Raw genomic sequence first — 24,628 nt, forward strand, 5'->3', positions numbered from 1 at the left:
TTCATTAACGGCTGGCGACGTTTTCCTGCCAAACATTTCATCGCTCAGATTTTTTCTTTTATTGCTAATAAATGCTGCTGCCTGCAAAGCTTTGATCCCACACTCCTTTCCTACCGGTTATGGAGAGAGCGAATTAACGTACCGTGTGTTCCGGGACTCTGCCGCAATCAGCGGCAGCAGTGAAACGTGCTCTTCCTTAAAATGATTTTTGCAGTATCTAAAGCCCTAATTTTCCAGAGTAGGACGAAACACGTAGGGCGGAGCTGGTTGGGTACTAACATGAGATGCTAACTGTTCACGTCAGGTGTTTATGTGTTGCTTGTTGGCCACGTTAACCACTTTAGGAGAGGGTCTTTTTTAGGCACTGAAAATACAAATGTCCTTCAGATTAAATGATTTGGGGGGTGCCCCAAAGCTGTACGATTCTCAGAGACGGCACCAGCAGCACCTTATTCTGGCATTTAAGTTGCATGATTAATCATTTAGTTATTCTCACATTATTTGTTGAGTTCAGGGCTTTTTTTCTCAGAGAACAGGTGCAGGTACCCCCCCTTTCCAAGTCACCCCTTGTCTCCACCTTTGAGCGCATCTCTTGGCACCACCCCCTACCCACCTCCCAGTACCGCCCCTTTTATAGAATACAGATACCAAGTATCATTTATTATTTTGTGCTAGGTAAGTTGGATGGAATTTGGTAACTATAACAAGAAAAGCAGTAAAATAGATCCCATGCAGCAATAACAGACCCTGCCACCAACAATAGATCCCTCACCAAAACAATAGATCCACTTCAGCAACAAGAGGCCCCCTCCAGCAAAAAATGGTGTCATTGAAAGGAATAGTGCCCCATTATTGATATCAGTGGGAGCAATAGTGCCCCATCATTGGTATCAGTGGGAGGAATAGTGTCCCATCATTGGTGTCAGTGGGAGGAATAGTGCCCCATCATTGGTATCAGTGGGAGGAATAGTGTCCCATCATTGGTATCAGTGGGAGGAATAGTGCCCCATCATTGGTATCAGTGGGAGGAATAATGCCCCATCATTGGTGTCAGTGGGAGGAATAGTGCCCCATCATTGGTATCAGTGGGAGGAATAGTGTCTTATCATTGGTATCAGTGGGAGGAATAGTGCCCCATCATTGGTATCAGTGGGAGGAATAGTGTCTTATCATTGGTATCAGTGGGAGGAATAGTGTCCCATCATTGGTATCAGTGGGAGGAATAGTGCCCCATCATTGGTATCAGTGGAGGAATAGTGTCCCATCATTGGTATCAGTGGGAGGAATAGTGTCTTATCATTGGTATCAGTGGGAGGAATAGTGTCCCATCATTGGTATCAGTGGGAGGAATAGTGTCTTATCATTGGTATCAGTGGGAGGAATAGTGTCCCATCATTGGTATCAGTGGGAGGAATAGTGTCTTATCATTGGTATCAGTGGGAGGAATAGTGTCCCATCATTGGTGTCAGTGGAGGAATAGTGTCCCATCATTGGTGTCAGTGGGAGGTATAGTGTCCCATCATTGGTGTCAGTGGGAGGAATAGTGTCCCATCATTGGTATCAGTGGGAGGAATAGTGCCCCATCATTGGTATCAGTGGGAGGAATAGTGTCCCATCATTGGTATCAGTGGGAGGAATAGTGTCTTATCATTGGTATCAGTGGGAGGAATAGTGCCCCATAATTGGTGTCAGTGGGAGGAATAGTGCCCCATTGTTGGTGTCAGTGGGAGGAATCCTCAAGGGCAGGATAAAAGCAAGCAAAGGGCTGTATTCGGCACACGGGCCACAGTTTGGAGACCAATATCAGGGCTTGATGAAGATGGTCCATTCATGGTGACACTATGAACTGCCGGCTGGATTTGTTTCCATTTAGCCCACCATCAGTTGACTGGCCATTCTTCTCAGATTTTTGGGCCATGTGTAGAAATTCATTTATGACGGATTATTTTTTCTACGCACGGATTTATTGACATTACAGTCTGCATGCTTCTTTCTTTCTTTTTTTTTTTTTTTTTTTTCGGAATTGTCACGGTAAACAGATTTTATCTCCCAATAAGTAAAATAAGCCAATAGGAGCCGTCAGATGTTCGTGGTTGATGTGGTCCAACTACACAAACACACAGCAAACCTCAGCCGACTGGAATAAACAAACACGGCTCATTGTACATAAAATCACAAATCCCACAAATCTACTAATACCGGGAAACGGGAACATCCATAGTGTGCGATTCGAAGGCTGAGGCTGAACTGCGTCGATGCTATTCTAACAAGCGTGCCAGAGGTTTGACTTGTACCGGTTCCATGTATTGTGCAGGCTCAGATATCCCGAAATTTCCACTAAAATAAATATACACAATCATTGCTGGCCGTACGATTTCTATTTTGTGTCATTGTAGACACAGGATGCCAATTACATTTCATATCATTATTTGCTGTATGTAAAAGAACTTTTAAAGAGACCCTGTCACCAGACTATTTGTTTCAATCTTCCTGTAAGAATATATGTGCATTCAATATATACATGTTCGTTAACGGTAAAATCCTTCCTTGTGTAGCTATCCAGAAGCTCTAAGACTGCTGCTGGGTGGCGTCACCTTGGATGTGATGTCAGCAGTGGATATCAACCACCTGGCCTACTGATGGACTACTGCTTCCCACATCCTGGGCCTTCTAACCTCCCACAGTGCCTTCCAGCCCCCCATACTGCCCCCCAGCTCCTATAATGCTGCCCAACCTCCCATAGAGGTTCACTGTGCCTCTCAACCTACCACAGTGCCCCCCAGGCTCCCTGCAAGCTCTCATCCACCACAGTGCCCCCCAACCTCCTATAATTCCACCCAACCTCCCAGAGTGGTCTACTGTGCCCTTCAACCGCCAAGATCCCTAAGCCCCTACAGTGCTCCCCAACCTCCTATAAAGCTGCCCAACCTCCCATAAAGGTCCACTGTGCCTCTCACCCTCCCAGAGTGACCCCAGGCTCCCTGAGAACCCTCAGCCCCCACAGTGCCCCCCAACCTCCCACAGTGCCCCCCAACCTCCCATAGTGCCACCCAACCTCCCAGAGTGGTCCACGGTTCCTCTCAACCTCTAACAGTGCCTCCAGGATCCCTGAAAGCCATAAGCCCCCACAGTGCCCCTCAACCGTCATATAATGCTGCCCAAACTCCCATTGAGGTCCACTGTGCCTCTCAACCTCCCACAGTGACACTAGGCTTCCTGAGAGCCCTCAGCCCCCACAGTGCCTTCCAACCTCCCATAGAGCCACCCAATATCCTAGAGTGGTCTATTGTGCCCTTCAACCTCCCGAAGTATACCCAGGCTCCCTGAGAGCCCTCAGCTCCTTAAGTGTCCTCCAACCTCCCATAGTGCCACCCAACCTCCCAGAGTGGTCTATTGTGCCCTTCAACCTCCCATAGTACCCCCAGGCTCCCTGAGAGCCCTCAGCCCTTAAAGTGCCCTCCAACCTCCCATAGTGCCACCCAACCTTCCACAGTGGTTCACTGTGCCTCTCAACCTCTCACAGTGTCTCCAAAATTCCTGAGAGCCCTCAGTCACACTGTGCCCCCCAATCTCCCCCCCAATCTCCCACAGTGCCACCAAGCCCCCTCCAGGTCTTTTTGCCGAGCTTCCAGCCCAGCCATAGTGCCCCCAACCTCTAATAGTGTCTCCTTCTGTGCACTCCAGTCTACCACAGTTCTCAGCCTCCTGGAGAGACCCACAGTCCCCTCCAGAGCCCCCATTGCCCACAGTTGCCCCCAACATAATCCAGAATCCCCTACAGAATCACCAAGTTAGCCTCTCAGAACCCCCTTCTTCCACCCAGTGATAAAACCAACCCATCCAGTGCCTTCCAACATTTCAATACATATTTTATGTGCCCATAATTTATTGCATTGGTAAAATGTTTATTTTACTGTTGGGACACTAAATAATTTACAGGGCCCTGATCTCAATAAGGTTGACAATCACTGCTCTATAATATTCCCCTTCTCTCCTTCCCTGAAAACTGCATAAAATGTAATGTAGGGAGGAAATGGGAGGGGCAGAGGAGCTGGTCCAGCACAGACAACTATACACTCCCAGAAGAGAAGAGGGCTATGACGTGCAAAAAGGGATAGGGCTGTGCTATGGAACTGACATAGCAAGCCCTGGTTCTTGGGTTTGGATTTTAAAGCACCTAATAAAAACAGTCTAATGCCGCGTACACACGAGCGGACTTTCTATCCTACTTGGTCCGGCACACTTTCCGACGGACTTTGTCCGCCAGGTGCGCCGGACCTTAAAACGAACGGACTTGCCCACACACGCCGGGATTTTCCGGCGGGCTAAGTCCGCCCGTCTTTCCGACGGACTTTCGCCGGAGTTCCGGCGGACTTTCAGAATGAACGGACTTGCCCACACACGGACAAGTCCGTTCATTTTGAACGTGACTCAGGTGCGACGGGACTAGAGAGGGATGTCAATCTTGCCGCTTTTATCGGCGAGATTGACACCTTGCTAGCCCCGTCGCGGGGCATACCAGGCCCTTAGGTCTGGTATGGATTATAAAGGGGAACCCCGCTACGCCGAAAAAACGGCGTGGGGTCCCCCTAAAATCCATACCAGACCCCGATCCGAGCACGCAGCCTGGCCGGTCAGGAAAGGGGGTGGGGACGAGCGAGCGCCCCCCCCCCCCTCCTGAACCGTACCAGGCCGCATGCCCTCAACATGGGGGGTGGGTGCTTTGGGGGAGGGGGGCGCCCTGCGCCCCCCCCCCCCAAAGCACCTTGTCCCCATGTTGATGAGGACAAGGGCCTCTTCCCGACAACCCTGGCCGTTGGTTGTCGGGGTCTGCGGGCGGGGGCTTATCGGAATCTGGGAGCCCCCTTTAATAAGGGGGCCCCCAGATCCCGGCCCCCCACCCTATGTAAATGAGTATGGGGTACATGGTACCCCTACCCATTTACCTAGGAAAAAAGTGTAAGTAATAAAACACACTACACAGGTTTTTAAAATATTTTATTAAACAGCTCCGGGGGGGGGGATCTTCCTCCGGCTTCGGGGGTCTTCTTCCGGCTTCGGGGGTCCCTCCGCTTCATCTTCTCCCGGCGTCCGGTTGGTTCTTCTCCGCTCTCCGGCCTCTTCTCCCGGTGTCGCAGGTCTTCGGCCGGCCCCTCCGCTCTCTTCATGTAGCTCTATTGCGAGCGGAGGTCCGGACTTCTGGGCTTCTTGGCTTCTTGGCTTCTTGGCTTCTTGGCTTCTCTTCTCTTCTCTTCCCCCAGATGTTGACACGACGCTCTCTCCGGCTGGACTGGTCTCTGAGGGCTGCGTTGTGACTTATATAGGCGGAGACCCCGCCCCCATATGATGTCACAGTCCCTGGGCATGCTGGGACTGTGACGTTTTAGGGGGCGTGGTCGACCACGCCCCCTAAAACGTCACAGTCCCAGCATGCCCAGGGACTGTGACATCATATGGGGGCGGGGTCTCCGCCTATATAAGTCACAACGCAGCCCTCAGAGACCAGTCCAGCCGGAGAGAGCGTCGTGTCAACATCTGGGGGAAGAGAAGAGAACACAAGAAGCCCAGAAGTCCGGACCTCCGCTGGCAATAGAGCTACCTGAAGACAGCGGAGGGGCCGGCCGAAGACCTGGGACACCGGGAGAAGAGGCCGGAGAGAGCGTCGTGTCAACATCTGGGGGAAGAGAAGAGAAGAGAAGCCAAGAAGCCAAGAAGCCCAGAAGTCCGGACCTCCGCTCGCAATAGAGCTACATGAAGAGAGCGGAGGGGCCGGCCGAAGACCTGCGACACCGGGAGAAGAGGCCGGAGAGCGGAGAAGAACCAACCGGACGCCGGGAGAAGATGAAGCGGAGGGACCCCCGAAGCCGGAAGAAGACCCCCGAAGCCGGAGGAAGATCCCCCCCCCCGGAGCTGTTTAATAAAATATTTTAAAAACCTGTGTAGTGTGTTTTATTACTTACACTTTTTTCCTAGGTAAATGGGTAGGGGTACCATGTACCCCATACTCATTTACATAGGGTGGGGGGCCGGGATCTGGGGGCCCCCTTATTAAAGGGGGCTCCCAGATTCCGATAAGCCCCCGCCCGCAGACCCCGACAACCAACGGCCAGGGTTGTCGGGAAGAGGCCCTTGTCCTCATCAACATGGGGACAAGGTGCTTTGGGGGGGGGGGCGCAGGGCGCCCCCCTCCCCCAAAGCACCCACCCCCCATGTTGAGGGCATGCGGCCTGGTACGGTTCAGGAGGGGGGGGGGGGCGCTCGCTCGTCCCCACCCCCTTTCCTGACCGGCCAGGCTGCGTGCTCGGATCGGGGTCTGGTATGGATTTTAGGGGGACCCCACGCCGTTTTTTCGGCGTAGCGGGGTTCCCCTTTATAATCCATACCAGACCTAAGGGCCTGGTATGCCCCGCGCTCGCCGCAATAGGAAGATTTGTTTTTCCTATTGCAGCGAGCGCGAGATGCAATACCATCCCCTCGTGTCGTATTTGGTCCGTCGGACCAGCCTACACACGAGCGGGCTTTCCGTCGGACCAGCACACACACGAGCGGACTTTCCGCCCGAAACTGAGTCCGACGGAAAGATTTCAAACATGTTTAAAATCTAGGTCCGGCGGGCTTTTGGGAAGAAGTCCGCCGGAAAAGTCCGCCGCCGCCCACACACGGGCGGATTGTCCGGCACACTCTGGTCCGCCGGACCAAGTATGCCGGAAAGTCCGACCGTGTGTACGCGGCATAATGGCTTATTAATTGGTTGGAAAATGCATATTGGATAAGAACATTGAATACAGCCAACATGTTTTGGAAGAAGCCTAATCCTTCTTCAGGGTTTAACTCTAAGGATCTTGCCTTACCTTATATTACTTGTGTCTAATGCAGCCTTTGTTAACCTTTTCAACACAGAGAAACCCTTGAAATACATTTCTGGTCTCAGGGAACTCCTGCTAAAAATGACTATATCTACAACTCATGACACATTAGTGTGATGGTCATTGGGAAGAATTACCCCCTTACAGATAGCTAAAAAGATCAATGGTGTCAGTGGAAACTTATCTGAGAGGCAGAAATTGCTCATTGTTCAAGGAACCCCTAACAACCTCTGGAGGAACCCTAGAGATCAATGGAACCTTGATTGAGGAAGAATGCCCCTTACACTTGTGGTCATTGGGAAGAATTACCCCCTTACAGGTGGCTAAAAATATCAATGCTGTCAGTGAGAACTTGTCTGAGAGGCAGAAATTTCTCATTGCTCAAGGAACCCCTAACAACCTCTGGAGGAACCCTAGAGATCCATGGAACCCTGGTTGAGGAAGAATGCTCCTTACACTTGTGGTCATTGGGAAGAATTACCCCCTTACAGGTAGCTAAAAATATCAATGGTGTCAGTGAGAACTTGTCTGAGAGGCAGACATTTCTCATTGCTCAAGGAACCCCTAACAACCTCTGGAGGAACCCTAGAGATCCATGGAACCCTGGTTGAGGAAGAATGCTCCTTACACTTGTAGTCATTGGGAATAATTACCCCCTTACAGATAAAAAAGATCAATGGTGTCAGCGGGAACTTATCTGAGAGGCAAAAATTGCTTATTGCTCAAGGAACCCCTAACAATCTCTGGATGAACCCTAGAGTTCCATGGAGCCCTGGTTGAGAAACCCTGCTCTAATGTCTTGTTCTCAGCTAATGAGGGAACTATTTTTTGGCAGGTCTATCTAGAAAATGAAAAAGTTTTGGTGAATTGTTCCAATTTGAACTCATATCGCACATCAAGGTATGTATGGACACCTATTGTACCCAGAATGGTGAGTTGACATTATTAGACTATTTAGAGACTCCCATGTGGAAGAACTAGGCGAGCCAGAAGCAGTTACACTCAATGCCATAGGGATCCCAATCCAGGATCCTCTTCAGAGATCTCAGGTGGGCGCCGAACCAGGTGAGTCAGAAAGAGTGTTGCAAAGCTAATCGGTAATCCAAGCCGCAGAGGCGCCCGTCATCATGTGTCTCAGGATTAGTTGGAGTCATCTGGTTTACCGAGCCATAAATTGCTTTATTTCATGTTTCACATTTTTGATGAAATAAAGCAATTTGTTAAACCAGATGACTCTGATCTATCCATAGACACATGGGAACAGGTGCCTCTGCCAACTGGACCACCGATGGGCTTCTTTAGACCCCTTCTATATCACCTAGTTCACTACCAGTTGGAAAACCCCACAGAGGATCGAGGATTGGGACCTCCATGGCATTGAGGGCGACTTCTATCATTCTGCATGAAGACAAGGTATTCTCCACCTGCACTTACAGAAGGTTGCTTGTTTCTCCCCTACCCGATTACTTACCGCAACCTCAGCAGATTGAAGTCATTTTCTTTTTCATCCTGCTAATAAACTTTTTCAAGCTAATCAATACATTTGAGTCACTTAAAATATTGTAAGAGCTCCCCACCTCCTTTTTTTTGTGGTGGACACCTTGAGTCATCCCATGGGTCTTTAACAAGCCTCTTGCGGAGGAACCCCTCAGATCTCCATGGACCACTATATCTTAAATCCCATTCTAAAAGAACTGTTTGTGAAACTATCGATGGGTCCTGAATACAGTAAGTAAAAAAAAAAAAGTAGCGATTATTGATGTGGACCCTGCTCTTTTGGCGATACGCAGCCGTGCGTCCCATTTCTCTTGGCAGTAGCAGGAACCTTGAGGAAACACCTGCAAAATAGTTAGAATTCCTTCTGTATAATCCCCTCCCGGGCTCTGACAAAGGTAAGAAAGAAAAGGAAGGGTCCAGCCTCACTAAGCCCAGCATTCAGACATCAATCAGTTGCTGCTTCTTCTTTATCCCCAATTTTCTGCTCTACAGGCGGCTCAGATTTCATCCAGGACAGGACAGTAATTCAGCCAAGGAGCCGCTACAGTACAAGGAGAGCGCTCAACCCCCCCAACACCTTCACTTCCCGAGTCTTGTAGAAAAAAAGTGCAGGTAGGGACGTAAAGCTGATTTCTCGGCACAAAAACTTTAATTTCAATAGTCACAAAGGATATAAGTCTACTTTGTGTGAAAAAAAATGCCTTTGCAAACCCAGATATTACCTTATAAAAGTAGCTGTAACATCATCACTGTGCTGTATATAGCTCGTGCAAAGAGCAGAGCTGTGGGAGGGGACCAGCAGGCTCCACCCACTACAGAAAACGACAGTAGGGGCGGAGACAAGACCAGTTACCGTCACAAAGAGAGAGAGAGAGAGCAGAGAGCAGGTTAGTATTTTTGACTTTAGTTCTGCTTTGAATGGCATCATCCCATCAAGATCCCATCCCAATCAAGATGGCCAAAGACCGGCAACCAGGAGAAGCTGGGGAGCAGGTTAGTATTTTTGACTTTAGTTCTGCTTTGAATGACATCATCCCATCAAGATCCCATCCCAATCAGGATAGCCAAAGCCCGGCAACCAGAAGAAGCTGGGGAGAAGATGACTGCACCGGCGAGGGACCTAATGGGTATCAGACTGTTGGACCAGAGGTAAGTATTTTTTGAGTTCCGCCTTGAGTAATGTCAGTCCACTCTTGCCAATCAAGATGGCCATAGACTGGAAGCTGAAAGAAGCTCGGGAGAAGATGTCAGCACCAGCGAGGGACCTTGTGGCGTCGGACTGTTGGAACAGATGTAAGTATTTTTTACTTTAGTTCTGCTTTGAGTGACATCATCTCATGTCGGCCAATCAAGATGGCCAAACACCAGCAACCGGCAGAATTTGGAGAGAAGATGCCAGCACTGGTGTGTTGGACTGTTGGGACAGAGGTAAGACATCATTCTGCATTGGCCAATCATGATGGCCAAAGACTGGCACCTGAAAGAAGCCAGGGAGAAGATTCCGGTGCCAGCGAGAGACCTCAAGGGTGTTGGACCATTGGAACAGAGATAAGTATTTTGGACCTTAGTTCCACTTTAAGTGACATCATCCCGTATTAGCCAATAAAGACAGCCAAAGACCAGCAACTGGAAGAAGTCAGGAAGAAGAGAGGGACCTAGTGGGCATTGGAACATTGGAACAGAGATATGTGTTTGATGTTAATGTCACTTTGAGTGATGTCATCCTGCGCTGGCCAATCAACACGGCAATAGGCCGCTACCTGAAAGAAGGCCGGGTAGAAGATCCCAGTGCCAGTGAGAGACCTATTGCATGTCAGACTCTTGGAACAGAGGTAAGTATTTTAGACTTTAGTTCCGCTTCCAGTAACTTCCTTCCATTCCGGACAATAATGATGGCCATAGACCGGCACCTGAAAGAAGCCTGGGAGAAGATGCTGGTGTTGGATAGGGATCTCACGGATGTTGGACCCTTGGGAAAGAGGTAAGTATTTTTGATTTTAGCTCCACTTTGAGTAACGTCATCCAATTCTGTCCAATCAAGATGGTATAGAACAGCACCTGAAAGAAGGTATGGAAAAGATGTCAGCGCCAGAGATGGACCTTGGAACAGAGGTAAGTGTTATTGGCTTTAGTTATGCTTTGAGTGGGATCATCCCAATCAAGATAGCCAAAGACCGTCAACCGGTAGAAGCTGGGGAGAATATGCCAGAGCAGGAGAGGGACCTAGTTAGTGTCATTTTGTGTTGGGCATTCATGATGGCCAAAGACTGGCACCCGGAAGAAGCCAGGGATAAAATTCTGGTGCCAGCGAGAGACCTCAAGGTTGTTGGACCATTGGAACAGAGGTAAGTATTTTTTTACTTTAGACCCACTTTGAGTGACGCCATCCCTCATCAGTCAATTAAGACAGCCAAAGGCCGGCAACTGGAAGAAGCCGGGAAGAAGATGCCAGCACCAGAGAGGGACCTAGTGGAGGTTGGACCAGTGAAACAATAGTAAGTATTTTTGATGTTAATTCCACTTTAAGTGATGTCATCCTACCCTGCCCAATCAAGAGGGCCATAGACCACCACCTTGAAGAAGCCGGGAAGCAGAGGCCAGTGCTGATGAGGGACCTAAAGGTTGTCCGACTGTTGGAACAGAGATAAGTATTTTTTTACTTTAGACCCACTTTGAGTGACGTCATCCCTCATCAGTCAATTAAGACAGTCAAAGAACGGCAACTGGAAGAAGCCGGGAAGAAGATGCAAGGACCAGAGAGGGACCTAGTGGAGGTTGGACCAGTGGAACAAAGGTAAGTATTTTTGATTTTAATTCCACTTTAAGTGATGTCATCCAGCCCTGCCCAATCAAGAGGGCCATAGCCTGCCACCTTGAAGAAGCCGGGGAAGAAGAGGCCAGTGCCGATGAGGGACCTAAAGGTTGTCCGACTGTTGGAACAGAGATAAGTATTTTTTTACTTTAGACCCACTTTGAGTGATGCCATCCCTCATCAGTCAGTTAAGACAGCCAAAGACCGGCTACTGGAAGAAGCCGGGAAGAAGACGCCAGCAGCCCAGCACCAGAGAGGGACCTAGTGGACGTTGGACCAGTGGAACAAAGGTAAGTATTTTTGATTTTAGCTCCACTTTGAGTAACATCATCCAATTCTGGCCAATCAAGATGGCTATAGATCAGCACCTGAAAGAAGCTATGGAAAAGATGTCAGCACCAGAGAGGGACCTTGGAACAGAGGTTCACCTTGGAGAAGCCGGGAAGAAGAGGCCAGTGCCGATGAGGGACCTAGTGGTTGTCAGACTGTTGGAACAGAGGTAAGTATTTTTTTTGGGTTCTGCTTTAAGCAGCTAAAAGTAAACAGGCAGGGGTTCTAACCCTTTCCTATCCTATAAAAAAAAAGCTAAAAATACAATTTAACATGTTCACTTCTCTTCGTCTCTTCTGGTTCTAGAAGGTTATTATATTGTTTACACGATTGACGTGACATGGGATAAAAAACTGGCAGACCGTCCTATACATTTCCTTCCACGGCCCCATATAGGGACATCGGATCCCTTTACACGATGATCCCCAACAATCCCCTTCACTTACTTATCAGAGGTAACAATTTGTCTCTGCCCGCCAGCAAAAGTTCATCTCCATTTGTACCTACAGATAAATCCAGCTCTGTTTAGATAATCTTCAGCAGTCGGATTATCTCTGCTAATCATTTCAAAGTTTTCAAAACACAGAGAAAATATTTACTGCGAAGGAAAGAGGGCGAGCGATTACGGCGTAAACCCCTGGCTTTCCAGAGAAGGGGATTTAATACAAACTCTGTTCTGTAAGGAGGGACTGTTTAATGGCTCTAGACAGGCTGTTTGGGGATAATGGATGAGAACCCTCAGACTTGACTCTGTTCCTTGCACTTAAGTGTCTGTGTCCTGATGATCTCTTCTGTCTCGGTACATCATACATTCACTCAGAACTTTCACAAATCTTTGCCGCAGACTCCCCCAGATGCTTCCATCTGCCACGCAAAACGGTTTTTGGTTATAAACGAGCTCTCTCCTTCAAAATGATGAAGGAGACGGAGTCTGGCGTATATTCAATAGCTCGGATGGTCTGCGATGCTTAGGAAAATGTGGGAAAAGGGTCGTGTCTCGGTAAATTGTTACTTGTGACAGCTGTTACGCTGAAGTTCTGCGGTGAAAATAATAAAAAAAAAAAGAAAAGAAGAGAAACTCTTTGAAGGAAGAGATATTATAGTAACACTATGTAGGCAGGTGCAGTCTGTTTTCTCCACTGTAGGTGGCACTCAACCGCAGCGGCACTGCAGTTGGAGGGGAAGTCAAGAGGAACATGGTTCCTCTGTGGTTTCCTGGGTCATTGGGGGAGCTATCTGGTTGGATGCCGCCACCTCATGTGATTCTGGCAGCCCTCTTGGGTACTATTTAGGGCCCTGGCTCCCATGCTTGTCACACATTTAGTTAGGTCAGGGCTTTGTGCAGGACACTTGAGTTCTTCCACCTATCACACATATGAGCTTTTTGAACATCCCGTTCCAAAACCATAGGCATTAATATGGAGTTGCCCACTTTGTGGCTATAACATCCTCCACTTTTCTGGGAAAGCCTTCCAAAAGGTTTTGAAGGGTGTTTGTGGGTAATTGTCCCCATTTGTGTGGTCAGGTACTGATGGCTCACGATGGGCATTACAATCCTTCCCATAGGTGTTCAGTAGGGTTGAGGTTAGAAAAAATCGAGTTCCTCCACACCTGGAGGAATGTTGATATTAATATTAAGGTTGTAGTCTCTCTGTTGGAGGAGAGCTACATACTGTTGTAATTTTGTATTGAAAAATTTATATAAATAAATATTTAAAAAAAAAAAAAAGAAAAAATCGAGTTCCTCCACACCAAACCGGTCAAACCATGTCTTTATGGAACTGGCAAAATGTGGACAAAATATAGTAAGAATTACTCCTGCGCTTGTGAAGGCATTTTTGTGTAAATTGGTAGTATTGTTGAAGGTGAAAGAACTGAAGGAGATGGTAATGCGTGTCCCGCTGCCTCAACTTACTAGGGGTGGTCTGGAGAAGACTGTGTAGAAGAAGGTGGATGGAGAGCGCGTGATCAACCGCTTAACATCAAAACATGGTTTGGTTTATTCATGTATAATGGAATACAGACATATAAACATATAAGTAATACAAATACTATGTTTTGTAAATGGAACTGGCTCATCTCTCCTGGGAAGGCTACCTAAAAAAATCTTGGAGTGTGTCTGGTAATTTGTGCCCATTCATCCAAAAGAGCACTGGGGAAGTCAGGTTTGAGGTTGGATTATAAGACCCGGTTCACAATCCAATTAATTCCAAAGGTGTTCAGTAGGGTTAAGGTCAGGGCTCTGTGTCTGTGCAGGACACTCGAGTAACTCCATGATCTCAAACCTACTGAACACCTTTGGGAAAGCCTCATCCTAAAATTGTTCCGTAAGGTTAAGGGCAGGTACTGATGTTGGATGAAAAGACCGTATACCAAAGATCTTTCAAAACCAGGGTTGAGGTCAGGGCTCTGTGCAGGACACTTGAGTTCCTCCATGACCTCATACCTACTGAACATCTTTGGGATGCGAAGTCCTCATCTCAAAGGTGTTCTGTTGGGTTAAGAGCAGGTCCTGATGTTGGATAAGAAGACCTTATACCAAAGGTCTTCCAAAAGTAGGGTTGAGGTCAGGGCACACTGGAGTTCCTCCACACCAAACTGGTCACACCATGTCTTGATGGAGCTGGCTTTGTACACAAAGCACAGTCATGCTGGAACAGAAAAGGGTCTTCACCAATCTGTTACCACAAGGTTGGAAGAGTTCATTTGTCTACAATGTCGTTGTATGATGGAGTATTAACAGTATTGGGCAATGTATCATGACTGGTCAGGTACTGATGTTGGATGAGAAGACCTGGCTCACGATTCCAATTCATCCCAAAGGTGTTCAGTAGGGTTGAGGTCAGGACTCTGTGCAGAACACTTGAGTTCCTCCATGACCTCAAACCTACTGAACATCTTTGGGATGTGAAGACCTCATCCCAAAGGTGTTCTGTGGGGTTAAGGGCAGGTCCTGATGTTGGATGTTGGATAAGAAGACCTTATACCAAAGGTCTTCCAAAAGTAGGGTTGAGGTCAGGGCACACTGGAGTTCCTCCACACCAAACTGGTCACACTATGTCTTGATGGAGCTGGCTTCGTACACAAAGCACAGTCATGCTGGAACAGAAAAGGGTCTTCACCAAACTGTTACCACAAGATTGGAAGATTGTCTACAATGTCGTTGTATGATGGAGTATTAACAGTAATGGACAATGTATCATGGCTGGGTGTCCGAGTGGCCAATAGACTAGCACATTGGAGGAAGTAAATCAAATGTTCCTCATACCTGGAAGTACTGGGAATCTTTCTGAATGTAAAGGAAAGGTGAGAAGGATGATTGTTCTAGTGTTACCTTGTCACTTTCTGTAACAGGCTGAGCCATCCAGCAAGAGAAGGACATTCATAGGAAGTCTCAGTGTCAGCTACTAAATGGTCAAGGCAGCTGTCCATGAACCATCAGGTGGCAATGATTGCAGCAGATGGGACGAAAGCACGGGGTGACCCCTTTCCTGCAGATTTGGGAACCCGATGGTCGCCCTATTAATAAAGGCCTCAGAGATAGATCAGAACCTGGTGGGATCAGTAGGCCTTTATAAAACTTGTATCATATCATCAATATAAAAAAAAAAATGTATACAACAAAGCAAAAAAAGGAGCCATTTACACATTTTTAGTATTTGTTTTTTCCTTGTTGTTTCAGTCTAGAAAAGGCGATGAGTTTGGCAGCTTACAGCAGCTTGAGTTCCTCCAAGCAGGACTTAGGAGCTGAGAGCATTTCTGGCAGGACAACAGGTATGTTCCTGTACTCGCCAGGTCTAAAACCAGGGAAAATGTGCATGGATGGCAGAGATGTAATGTATTTGTACTGCGTATGCTTTTTTTAAAATTTTGCCCAGACCTTGGTCTTTAGGAAACCCAAGAAAAAAAAAAAAAAATTGCACCCTTTACTGTGTTTGACGTTCCATTGTCAGCTTTTATCCTCAAAAAATCACGTGGTCTACGTAAAAGAAAAAATGGTGCTAAATATAGAACCTTGTGGCTGCTGCTATTAAAAAGTTGTGAACAATTTCTAGAAACAAATAATAAACCCTTTCGCTGCCAGAGCCAATTTTGTGTTTTTTTTTTTTTTGGCACACACATTTCAAAAAAAAAAAAAAAAAATTAGGCCTGAGGATGACTTCAAACCCCTAAATATGATATATTTACTCAGACACCCTGGGGGAATAAAATAGCCATAGTTCAATTTTTTCATGTGATACAATATTAGAGCAATTATTTATAAAATCCCCCCCCCCCCCAAAAAAAATAAATACATTCATTTTAGTTTTAAGCCACACAATATATTACCCAATTTGTATGGTAAAATATAAAAGATAAGGTTGCGCCGAGCAAATAGATAGGCAACATGTCAAGGCTTAAAATTGCATGTGTGAAATAGCGACAGACTTTTGGTAAAGTCAAATAACCAGCGTCCATCAAATAAAGTCCAAGAAAATCCAAAACGTGTGTGCAATTGCTTCCAGTGTTTCAACACAAAGTGAGTGAAATAGTGAAAAAAACGGGTGCCAGAAAGTGACCCAAGGTCGAACTTTAGCGGCACAGTAAACAATGACTATATAGAAAAATAATAATATTTATTGAGACATAGAAACATACATATTTCAATATGGTATAGAAAAAACAGAAAAAAGTTAAAAAAGAAACCATATACATAGAGATATACAGTATAAAATGCGAGCCCTAGTGCGTCAACGCGTTTCGCCGTTTAGGCTTTGTCAGGATACGTTCGGAATTCGTCTCATTATCTTGCAGAAGAGTCAGTCTTGTTCAACATATCATTGAAGAAAAAGTTGTCCAATATAGAGGAATTGGCTCACAAAAGGAGAGCAGTATTCAACGAATCATGGGAACCAGTGGCTCACAGATTGAGGTATCCTAAATTACAGCTTCCAACGCTCTCCCAGGGGGTTATGTTCAAGTCTATTTTTTTGCTAAACAAAGCTCTTGTCACTAAATAAAATGGTTTCCTTACAGTCCTGGTCACACGTTGTGTTCGCTTCACTTCAAATATTATCCCCCCATGTCACTTTCTTGGTGCTTCAAAGCGTCTCCAAAGCCTCCATAGAAGTCTATGACAACGCTCGCTTACAGCATCTGAAGCTTTTGAGATGGCCCACATGGTGTGTAACATGGGAGTGCTATAGCAGAAGGTGAGCGGTGACTGGAGAGATAGGGCTGAGTGGCAGAGGATCAGCAGAGCTGAGAGACTGGAACAGAGGAAACTAGCAAATGTCACACGTGGTGCACAGCATGGGAGCAATATAGTGGGAGGTGAATGGGAACCAGAGAGAGAGAGAAGGATCAGAAAACAAGAGGATCAGCAGAGCTGGGGGTTACTACTGAGCATGGGATCAGAAGAGCTGGGGGTTACTACTGAGCAGGGGATCAGAAGAGCTGGGGGTTACTACTGAACAGGGGATCAACAGAGCTGGGGGTTACTACAGAGCAGGGGATCAGAAGAGCTGGGGGTTACTACTGAGCAGGGGATCAAAAGAGCCGGGGGTTACTACTGAGCATGGGATCAGCAGAGCTTGGGTTTACTACTGAGCAGAGGATCAGCAGAGCTGGAGGTTACTACTAAGCAGGGGATCAGCAGAGCTGGAGGATACTACTGAGCAGGAGATCAGCAGAGCTGGAGGTTACTACTGAGCAGGGGATCAGCAGAGCTGGGGGTTACTACTGAGCAGGGGATCAGAAGAGCAGGGGGTTACTACTGAGCAGGGGATCAACAGAGCTGTGGGTTACTACAGAGCAGGGGATCAGAAGAGCTGGGGGTTACTACTGAGCAGGGGATCAGCAGAGCTGGGGGTTACTACTGAGCAGGGGATCAACAGAGCTGGAGGTTACTACTAAGCAGGGTATCAGGAGAGCTGGGGGTTACTACTGACCTGGGGATCAGCAGAGCTGGAGGTTACTACTGAGCTGGGGATCAGCAGAGCTGGAGGTTACTACTAAGCAGGGGATCAGCAGAGCTGGAGGTTACTACTGAGCAGGGGATCAGCAGAGCTGGGGGTTACTACTGAGCAGGGGATCAGCAGAGCTGGGGGTACTACTGAGCAGGGGATCAACAGAGCTGTGGGTTACTACAGAGCAGGGGATCAGAAGAGATGGGGGTTACTACTGAGCAGGGGATCAGCAGAGCTGGAGGTTACTACTGAGCTGGGGATCAGCAGAGCTGGAGGTTACTACTAAGCAGGGGATCAGCAGAGCTGGAGGTTACTACTGAGCAGGGGATCAGCAGAGCTGGGGGTACTACTGAGCAGGGGATCAGCAGAGCTGGGGGTTACTACTGAGCAGGGGATCAGCAGAGCTGGGGGTACTACTGAGCAGGGGATCAGCAGAGCTGGGGGTTACTACTGAGCTGGGGATCAGCAGAGCTGGAGGTTACTACTGAGCAGGGGATCAGCAGAGCTGGGGGTTACTACTGAGCAGGGGATCAGCAGAGCTGGGGTTACTACTGAGCAGGGGATCTGCTGAATGAAGGTACTAATAAGTAGAAGATTCAAAGAGTATTTTGGGACTTTTAGGGTGCATAATTACCAATAAAATTATTTATAGAAAAATAGAAATTTATTGAAAAATATTAAAAACAATCATCCAAAAATAAGTATCGATATTACAGTACTTTTTACAAGTGCTAACTGATTTCAGCTCTACACGTTTCGCCTTTGTTATTGACTTCTTCTGGAGAATTTATTGATATCAGGCACAGTAAACACTAGAAATAGAAATTATTTTTGAGAAATAAAGCAGTAAACAGTCACAAAACATCAAAGATATATAACAAAAATTTACAAATTGAAACAATCTTGAATTGGCAAAATGCATGGCGCCAAAGGTACTAATAAGCTGGGGATCTGCTGAACAGGGGCTACTAATGAGCCGGGGTTCTACAGGCCCCCTTTAAAACAAATAGAAAATCAACACACACGAGGCATTAGCCAAGCTTCAAAAAAGCATCAAAAACACTTAAAAAAATCATGTTGTTAAAGTCGAAGGAAGTGTAACTGAGCTCTAATACTCAAAAAACTTGTGCAAAAGTGCAAAGTCAAATCCAAAAAATCAGCGCTATTGTCCGTCTTACACCACGTGAGGTAACGTGATCCACCACCAGCCGGACTCAATATGCCACTTATCGGACTTTGTGACCCCTTATAAATAAAAGTAGGCCTGATGCGCTTGCGACTCATCATATGAAGGGTTGTAAGGCGCAAACTAGCAATCTTCACAGCAGCCCCCCCCAGACAGTGGTATGTTTTGGTTTTGTGCTGCCCTAGGCAAGACTAAAATCAGGCCCCCCTCCCCCCCTATCTAAATTTGTCCCACCCCTTCTTTGTTTAGGATCCACCACTTCATCTGTAAACTGCACCCCTTCCTCTTTGGGCTCCACCTCTTCCTATTAGAGCTCCACCTCTTCAGAGGTGGGGTGAGAGAGAGAGTTGGGGGGAGAGAGAGGGGGGAGAGGTGGGGAAGAGAGAGAGAGGGGGGTTGAGAGGGGGGAGGTGAGAGAGAGAGAGATGGAGGGAGGAAAGAGGTGGGAAGAGAGAGAGGGTGAGAGAGAGAGAGATGGAGGGAGGAAAGAGGTGGGGGGAGAGAGAGGGTGAGAGAGAGTGAGAAGGGGGTAAAAAAGGGGAGAGAGAGGGTGAGAGAGAGGGAGGGGGAAGGTGGGCAGAGAGAGGGGGTGAGAGAGAGGGGGGTGAGAGAGGGAGGCGGGTGAGATAGAGAGAGGGGGGGGAAAGAGGTGGGGGAAGAGAGAAGAGGGGGTTGAGAGAGAGGGGGTTGAGAGGGGGGAGGTGAGAGAGGGAGGGAGGGAGGGAGGAAAGAGGCTGGGGGGAGAGAGAGGTGGGTGAGAGAGAGGTGGGTGAGAGAGGGGGGGAGAGAGGGGGGGTAAAAAAGGGGGGGAAAGAGAGAGAGGGGTGAGAGGGGGTGAGAGAGGGAGGGGAGAAAGAGGTGGAGGAGAGAGAAAGGTGGGTGAGAGATAGAGAGAGGGGGGAGAGAGGTGGGGAGAGAGAGGGAGGGGAGAAAGAGGTTAAGAGAGAGAGAGAGGAGGGTGAGAGAGAAGGGGGGAGGGTAAGAGAGGGGGGAAAGAGAAAGAGAGGATGAGAGAGAGGGGGGTTGGCTGGAAGTAAAAGGGAGAGAGGGGGGCCCCCCTACCCCCCCTTACTACACCTGAAGGTTCTTCCACCCCCCAAAAAAAACTTTAAACTGGACTTTCACCTACCCACAGCCCTTTGGGCCCTTTTTACCAGCTGTGTGTAGTGTGGTTGCCGAGGCACGATCACAGCCCGGGACTCCCACCTGCTCTGCCAAGTGAGCTACTTCCGGGATCGGAGGCTGCAGCCACCACCGCCTCCTGCTTCTGCTTTGCTCCCCTGTCGCCGAACAGTCAGTCAGCAGCCGCCCCTGGTGTCACCCCACTGGTGGGTGTCATCCGGGTGTGATTCGCGCCCCCCCCCCCACCGTAACGATGCCACTGCTCGTAGCGTCCCTTCTCCCTGGGGCACCATCCCCCTGAAAAACACCTTCTTTGCCTGGCGGTAGATACGCCCTTGGCCCCTCAGCAGTAGAGTTGGCCCCTCGGCAGTAGAGTTGGCCCCTCGGCAGTAGATAATGGGAAAGATAATAGTAAACCCGCGCAGTGGGTAGTCACCATATATATGGGGACGGTTAGATTAGTTGATTTGAGAGAAGGGTATGGCGCTGTTCCTCTTAGAGGAACAGCGCCTCGGCAGTAGAGTTGGCCCCTCGGCAGTAGAGTTGCCACCTCATCCCTTTAAACCCGAACACATATGAATTAGACGGGTTCTGTGGGTGATTAAGGTGGTAATTAATCTCACTTGGTGCCTCGTCTGCAATTAATTAGCCTCAGAACCCGAGTAATTCATATGTGTTCGGGTTTAAAGGGATGAGGTGGCAACTCTACTCGGCGGTGGTATTAAGCCACAGTCTTCCTATAGCTCAGGGTCTTATCTTGAGTTAGTAATATCTGTTTCCTTATCGGCCTGAAGTCTCAACGTACGAGAAGTATCCATCTAGCCTCACGTTGTCTGATTTCAATATTTCAGATTGCGGACACGTGGACCATTCGAGGCCGATTCTGTAAACAATGCGCATTCTTACCCGTTCATGGAAGCGTTCCTCGGCACAGAGGAGTCTAAGAAGTGCGCGTTGAGTGCTCACGTTTAACAAAGGAGTTAAGCAAACAGTGTCAACCAGGCAAGGCTGATGTGTTCAGGAATGAGAAAAAAAATATATACATACGTCTCCGTCGATCCATTTTTTATGTGAAAACAATGGTTCCAATAAACATGGAAATCCCGCTAAGAGAGGAGATAATAAGACGTTATGAGTTGGGATTACGCTTTCCTTCAGCTCAAAGCCGATCCGTCCCGGAGGAGGGCGGTTTCGGCGCTGCCTAGAAGGGAGTTCTAATCGTGTTTGACACACACAACGGGCCCGTTCTCTCACACCACGGGTCGCATCGAATTAACCGACCCCACCGGGCGGTCTGAAAGTAATAAAGTCCTTCTTAGTACATAAGCCCCGTGTAAGCACAGGGACCCAGGCTTAGGCTAGGAGCAGCGCCGGTGAATGTAACAATGTGCTGCTCTGTGCCGCGGTGTAACACAGCGTCCTTGTTATAGCCCAGGCTGGAGTTATTAGTGAGTTTATGTTGTTTTGTGCATTTCATTGTGTGAACTTTCCAATGCTCCACTCCAAGATAAGCCAATATCATCTAAATCCATCAGTCATGTGTCTTCTTCTGGAACCTCGGTGAGATCTTCCAGATCTGTGCAGTCATCCAGTGTGAGACTTCCTGTAATAAGGACCGCCCACTGCTGCTCTCTATCCTTGTGCAGGGTAACTGGTCTTGACTCTGCCCCCTACCGGAAATTATCTGTAGTGGGTGGAGCCTGCTATTCCCCTCCCATATCTCTGCTTTCTCTCCTTGTGCAGGGAGGCTGGTCTTGTCTCCGTCCCTCCTGTAGTTTTCTGTAGTGGGTGGAGCCTGCTAGGCCCCTCCCATACCTCTGCTTTCTCTCCTTGTGCAGGGAGGCTGGTCTTGTCTCCGCCCCCTCCTGTAGTTTTCTGTAGTGGGTGGAGCCTGGTAGGCCCCTCCCATACCTCTGCTCTCTCTTCTCTTTGTGCAGGGAGGCTGGCCTTGTCTCCGCCCCCTCCTGTCATTTTCTATAAAGGGTGGAGTCTGCTGGGCCCCTCCCACAGCTCTGCTCTCTCTCCTTGTGCAGGGGGACTAGTCTTCTCTCCACCTCTTCTGTCGTTTTCTATAAAGGGAGGGGCCTGCTGGGGCCCCTCCCACAGCTTTTCTCTCGCTCCTTGTGCAGGGGGACTGGTCTTGTCTCCACCCCCTCCTGTCGTTTTCTATAAAGGGTGGCGCCTGCGGGGATCTATTGACGGCCTCCCGGGCAAAGTAGGTCCGCGCTGTGGCCATCATTCGGCTATAGCGCAGATCTGAAGGGGTTAAGAAATGAAAAATTCCTTTAAATATCGTGCCTGGGGGGGGTACCCTTGGTCTGAAACATATAAAGAAGAAAGGAGGGCGCACCAACCTTGTGCATTACCAAAAATAAAATTTATTGAGAAACGATAACAGCAATAGTCATACTCACAAACAAATGTGATAAAAAAAGTCTTGTCAGTACATCAGCAAATGGGACCGCGCCTCTAGACACCTGCAACCTGGACCAGATATTGATTCACCGCTTTGGCTCTGAGGAAGAGGGTCCTCCCTCGTAACGCGTAAGCCGGTTTGCGATGCAATCTGGTCCCCCTCAATATCTGGTCCAGGTTGCAGGTGTCTAGAGGCGCGGTCCCATTTGCTGATACACTGACGAGCCTTTTTATCACGTTTGTTTGTGAGTATGACTATTGCTGTTATAGCTTTTTAATAAATGTTATCTTTGGTAATGCACAAGGTCGGTGCACCCTCCTTTCTTCTTTATATGTTTCAGTTTTAAGGATACCCATTTATTCTGGGGAGGGCTGCAAGACCATTGATATTCCACATTTTCGCCAAAGGGTTGGCTGCACCACCTACAGACTAAGCCCCCAAGCGCAGGAGATTGTTTTTATGCTGTTTTGGTCCCTTTAGTCTGCCTGTAAAGTGATGCATCTGTACAGTGTATAGAACCTGCTGCAGCAAAACTGACATAAACGTAGATACAATGTACCCCATGCTCATTCACATGGGGGGGTGGCCAGTATCTGGGGACCCCCTTGTTAAAGGGGACTTCCAGATTCCGATAGTTCCCCTGCCTGCAGACCCCCAAAACCACTGCCCAGGGTTGTGGAGAAGAGGCCCTTGTCCCCATCAACATGGGGACAAGGTGCTTTAGCCCCCCCGCCCTTGAAGCACCCCCCCCCATGTTAACTGCATGTGGCCTGGTAAGGTTGAGGAGGGGGAGGGGTGCTCGCTTGCCCTCCCCCTTTCCTGGCCTGCCAGGCTGCATGCACGGATAAGGGTCTGGTATGGATTTTGGGTGGGACCCAATGCCATTTTTTAAAAAAAAATGTGGCGTGGGGTTCCCTTTAAAATCCATTTTAGACCCAAACGGCCTGGTATGGATTGTTTTTTTTTTCACATTCTTGTATTGCCGGAACTATTTTTTTTCATTCAGCTGTCAGGGGGGAAGTTTAGTTGTTAACGACATGGTGGCCGGCTTCCTGGCCCGCTCCTTAACAACCAGCTATTCACTGTGCCCTAATTGGGAAAAGCCTTGCACCTGACCAGTGGTGAGGTGCATTGCTTCAGCCAATCAGGGCCCTAGAATGCACAGTGCATTGTGGAGCGCTCAGCGGTGAACATTCCGCCAAGCGCCTCTCAAATTCAGGTGTTTAGCGAACACCTAAACCCCGACATTTGGCCTTGAATAGGTCGCACATCTCTACTTGTGAGTAACACCGGTGGCTGCTGTGTCCACTCCTTTACCTTAGTTTAACTTCCCCGTTGTAGTTTATTTTAACATCTCAGACTCCTGATCTGCCTTTCCCACCATGACATTATACATTGACTGACAGGCCACGGACTCCTGGTCTTTCCCGCTCATGATGAAATCATACAATGACTGACAGGCCAGGGGACTCCTGGTGTGTCCAACCCACCATGACATCATACTTTAACTGACAGACCAGGGGACTCCTGGTGTGTCCAACCCACCATGACATCATACTTTAACTGACAGACCAGGGGACTCCTGGTGTGTCCAGCCCACCATGACATCATACTTTGACTGACAGGCCAGAATACTCCTGGTCTTTCCCGCCCACGATGACATCATACGTTGACTGGCAGGCCAGGGGACTCCTGGTGTGTCCCACGCACCATGACATCATACCTTGACTGACAGGCCAGGGGACTCTTGGTCTGTCCCACCCACCATGACATCATACCTTGACTGATAGGCCAGGGGACTCCTGGTCTTTCCCGCCCACGATGACATCATATGTTGACTGGCAGGCCAGGGGACTCCTGGTATGTCCCACCCACCATGACATCATACCTTTGACTGACAGGCCAGGGGACTCCTGGTCTGTCCCACCCACCATGACATCATACCTTGACTGACAGGCCACGGGACTCTTGTCTGTCCCACCCACCATGACATCATACTTTGACTGACAGGCCAGGGGACTCCTGGTCTGTCCCACCCACCATGACAACATACTTTGACTGGCAGGCCAGAAGACGACTTCTGGCCTGTCCCACCCATTCACTTCTGCTTGGTCACAAACTTGCCCACACATCTATCCACATTCACATCCACTGAATGCACTAGTTCCCACTGCATGATGGGAGTTGTAGTATGGTACCAAACAGTAAAATCATTAATTCCCTTCTCACTGTGCGTAGGCATAGCTGTGTTCTCCTGTCTAAAGCGGTGATGCCACACATATAAAAAGTAATTTACACTAAAACTATGAACGTTTAAAAAGGAAAATAAGTTACGGGGGGGGGGGGGGGCATTTTGAAACTTTCCTGGAGTTCAGCAATGGTAGAGCCTCATCCATATATGTATGTGTGTGAGCCTACAGACCATATATAGGAAATACGAGTTTACAGACA

Source organism: Aquarana catesbeiana, linkage group LG09 (assembly GCF_042186555.1).
Source record: "Aquarana catesbeiana isolate 2022-GZ linkage group LG09, ASM4218655v1, whole genome shotgun sequence".
Lineage (NCBI taxonomy): Eukaryota > Metazoa > Chordata > Amphibia > Anura > Ranidae > Aquarana > Aquarana catesbeiana.